The sequence below is a fragment of the Leptonychotes weddellii genome, chromosome 4 (assembly GCF_054177405.1).
Source record: "Leptonychotes weddellii isolate Sample4059 chromosome 4, ASM5417740v2, whole genome shotgun sequence".
Classification (NCBI taxonomy): Eukaryota; Metazoa; Chordata; class Mammalia; order Carnivora; family Phocidae; genus Leptonychotes; species Leptonychotes weddellii.
Window position 1 is genome coordinate 86,542,113 of NC_138372.1, and position 4,232 is coordinate 86,546,344.

General features: G+C 46.9%; 1 long non-coding RNA gene across 1 annotated transcript; it reads right to left on the reverse strand.

The window, feature by feature from the left end:
• Positions 1 to 670: 670 nt before the first annotated feature.
• LOC145720859 (uncharacterized) lies at positions 671 to 3,404 on the reverse strand. The gene is made up of 3 exons (XR_014144081.1): positions 3,012 to 3,404; positions 2,777 to 2,813; positions 671 to 1,520 (listed from the first exon to the last, which is right to left on the reverse strand). It is a non-coding gene; the product is annotated as an uncharacterized LOC145720859 (long non-coding RNA).
• Positions 3,405 to 4,232: the final 828 nt, after the last annotated feature.

A 4,232-nucleotide genomic window follows, 5' to 3' on the forward strand; every position in this document is an offset into this window, starting at 1 on the left:
CGCTTTACATCCATCATCCCAGCCCACCAACTTCAGGGGAGCTTGTGGCCAGGGTGCTCCACAGAGGATGAGGGAGACAGGACTCAGGGTCCTCTGGATGCTCTCCCCACGGCCCCTAACAGAATACTGTAGTGCAATTCCCAGGATGCTGCCCTGTGACACCTTTCCCCAGGAATCCACGGACTTTGGCCCTGGCTTTTTTGCTGCCATCCTATCTCCAGTTTGCAGATCCAGAAAACCACATGGCTTTTGTTTCCTGGTCCTGGGGGAGGGCCACCAAGCAGCCCCAGTAATGGAAAGAACAATGAGTCACAGAGGTCTGGGCTCCGTCCCACTCCGTCCACCTGCCGGCTCCATGAGGCGGTGGTGCAGGGGTGGGATTGGGGTCGGGAGGACCTCGCTCTTTGACCTCAGTCGAGCTTCTCAGCTATCCCCTTCTTACACTCCCTAAATCTCAGTGACCTCCTGAGTAAAATGGAGATTACGGTAACTATTTTATATTTTTTAAGATTTTATTTATTTGACAGAGAGAGACACAGCGAGAGAGGGAACACAAGCAGGGGGAGTGGGAGAGAGAGAAGCGGGCTTCCCACAGAGCAGGGAGCCCGATGTGGAACTCAATCCCAGGACCCTGGGACCATGACCTGAGCCAAAGGCAGAAGCTTAACAACTGAGCCACCCAGGCGCCCTACAGTAACTGTTTTAAAGGTTTGTGGTGAGAATTAAAAGAAATAATGTGCCTGCTGTTAAGTAGGCACTGAACAATTTGACTGAGGTTGTTAGCACTATTGTTGTTTTAACCTCTCTGCACTTGCTTTCTTATCTGAAAAACTAGACGTAATAGTAATCACTTCTTAGGCTGGTCACAAGGATTATATGTGTGGAGATCACAAGGATTATACATGCAGAGATTACAAGGATTACACAGGTAATATAGGTAAAGCACCTTGGCACAGTGCCTGATACCAGGGAGGCACTCAAGGTTGCATTTCTTTCCCTTTCCTTCCCAACCTTCCCCTACCCAATCCAGGAGAAGAGTGTTGCTGCTCCCTCATGGCCAAGCTGGCTCCAATATTTAGCTGGAAGCCAGAGAATCCGTCCCTGAAGGTGGTCCTTGGAGCCCCTTACCTGTTGCGCGCTCAGCCTACATCCATAAAAGGAAAAACCGCCAGGTGAGAAGCCTTCCTGGAGCGCTGGGGGATGGCCAGGAGGAAAGGAGACGGCTGCAGGACGCATTGCTGGACACTAGGGGGAGCAATAAGCTCGGGAACACAGTGAGGGCCACGCCCCAAAATCTCTCCACTCCCTGTGTGTACCAGTCGCCCAGTCGGGCCGATCCAAGCAGGAAGAGAACGCTTAAGGATTACTCGGAAAGGCCTTTGTGGAGACAAATGATGGGAGAAAATGCAGGGATCCGTGGAGAGCGCACACCTTACCTCCTGCTTCAGCTTGGTACCGGCCTAGAGAGCTCTCCTGGGCTTCTAAACTTCCACCTCTGGGTCCCCTGGTGGAGGAGCTCCCTGGAGGTCGAGGAAAACCCGAGATAGGGAAGACTGGCCACTTTTCCCAGTCACTCCAACTTCTACGTCTAGCCCCCAAGCATCTCAGCAAGTCCCAGTCGCTCACAGCTAGAAGGAGTCTTATAGAGCCCCAGATGTTCAACCCCCAGATGTTAGCTGAAGGGCTGGAGCCCAGAGAGGAGAATGAGCTTGAGCAAGATCTCCCAGGCAGTTTATAATAATCCCTCATAGAGTTTACCAAATACTTTCATGTCCATCATCTGTTTTGAATAGTCACAACGACCTGGTGTTGTGGGCAGGAACTATTACTCCATTTTACAAATGGGGAAACTGAGGTTCAGGTAAGTGCCCATAACTCTCCTCTTCCCTACTAAATTTCCATGGCCACCCACCACCCCCTCCTCTCTTGCTTTCCCTTGTTTTAAAATAGGTTCGAACTATACTCATAACCCCAGGAAGATTGCTACACAGCTCCAGGTATTCCATAAATCAAATTTTAAAATATTTGTGGCATTCCCCATATTCCTAACCCATCCAGCATGATGGAGAGATGATAGAGCATAGTAATTATGAATGTACACTTTGGGATCAGATCTGAGTAAATATTCATTATTCATCCCTTATGAATTCCATGACCATGAACTTCTCTGTGCCTCAGCTTCCTCATCTGTAAAATGGGAATATTCACACCTATCTCCTGGAATTCTTTTATAGGTTAAATAAGATGAACTGTAAGGCAATTTCACAGTGCCTGGCATGCAGTAAAGGCTTGAGAAATGTTTCTGGTATATACAATTTATCATATAGTCATAGAACTGAAATGATCTTTAAGAATCAGTTCCTTAGTTTCATGCTATTTACCAACGAACTTAAATGGAGTTAAGTGGGGAGTGTTTGCATGCTGATTTGAATGGTTTTCCCTCCTTCCCAAAATTCATGTCCACCTGGAACCTCAGAATGTGAGCTTGTTCAGAAATAAAGGCCTTTGCAGATGTAATGAGTTAAGACAAGGTCATACTAGACTAGGGTGAGCTCTAAATCCAGTATGACTGTTATCCTTATATATCCTTATAAGAAGAGAAGAGGATGTATGGAGACAAAAGACACCCAGGAAAGAAGGCCATGTGAACACAGGCAGAGGCTGGGATGATGCAGCTACCAGCCAAGGAAAGCCAAGGATGGTCCGAGCCACCAGAAGCTAGGAGACAAGCAAGGAATGGATCCTCCCTCAGAGCTCCCTCCCCCAAGGAGCCAACCTGTCAACACCTGGATTTCAGACTTCTAGGATCCAGACTGAAAGAGAATAAATTTCTGTTGTTTTAAGCCATCCAGTTTGTGGTAATCTCCAGCAGCCCTGGGAAACTTATATGGTTTGTGAAGAGAGAGAACTCCAACAGAACTCTAATTTTTTTTTACTCCTAGTCTAGCCCTTCTAGTCTGCTCCGTCATTATCTCCCCAAACCAGCAAATAAACATTTATGGAACACCTACCTAGGAAGTTTACCTATTTGGAGAAAAATTGACACGAGCTATAATCTTGACCACTTCTTATGAAGGTGTTGCCTGAAACACAGTAGGCATTTAATAAATATTTACTGGCAAGTTGATAAAGTAATAGATATACAAATGTTATACAAACTTAAGATATTATTATGAACCCACTCTCTACCTCTGCGTACACCTTTGTACTAGACTCTAAATTTATTTACACGCTTTATGTACCGAAGAATCACAAAACTTCAGAACTTTCCCACACTGTAGCCTAAAGGTCACCATTGGCTTTACAAACCCTGCCTGTTCACTGCCTTCAGAGGTGATGAATCAAAAGGAAAGCAATCTGAACACCCTTAGGACTCTGATTCCTACCAGGCAGGGATGATGTCATTCTTGCTAGGTCCTCCCACACTCACTCAGGAATGGGGAGAGGGAGCCAGGGAGTCAGGGGAGCTGCTGGTTGCCATAAAGGAAGTAAACCAGCCTGGGAGTAGAATGGGTGGTGGTGGGTTAACAGCTACAAAGGAAAGGAGGGGAGGGAGGGAGGAGCTGATTCACTAGGACAACTCTTAGGGTGACTCAGAAGCTAGCAGAAAATAGCCTGTTCTCCCACATCTGTCTCATTGTCGGGCAATGAGGCACTTCCTCATGGCAAATGCAGAGGCAGGGCGACAGGGAGGAGGAGGAAATGAGATTTTTCACATTTGTGGGCCTATTCCAGCACCTCCCACTCTGTGTTTTTAACCATTTCAGACATTTTGTTTCAAGTCAGGTCAGTGTTCACCAAGCACCTACTATGTGCCTGGCCTTCCTCCTGCCTTTCAGATTGTCTGGTCTCCTGAACACAGGGAACGATGTCTTTCAGGTCTGAATTTCCTGTCATTACTTCAAAAACCCTTGGGCTGCTGTTGAGCACCTCAGTACAGTCTTGCTGTCCTTAAATGGGGATGACTCTCTCGGGCCTACGATCAATAGCAGGCAGGCGTGGAGACTTTTTCCGGCCCTGATGCTGTTTTTGTACTCTTCCAGGTCCATTCTGTGGACCAGTTCTCCTTGTGAGAGTCAATGTGCAGCGAGCAGAATATGGCACAGGTTTAGAGCCTTCCATCCTCATTGGAAGTTCTTTCTTTACCATTTACCAGCTCTGTGACCTTATTTGATTTCTTTTCATTGCTATCTTCTCATCTGTAAAATAGGCAGGATGATGTCTATCTTACA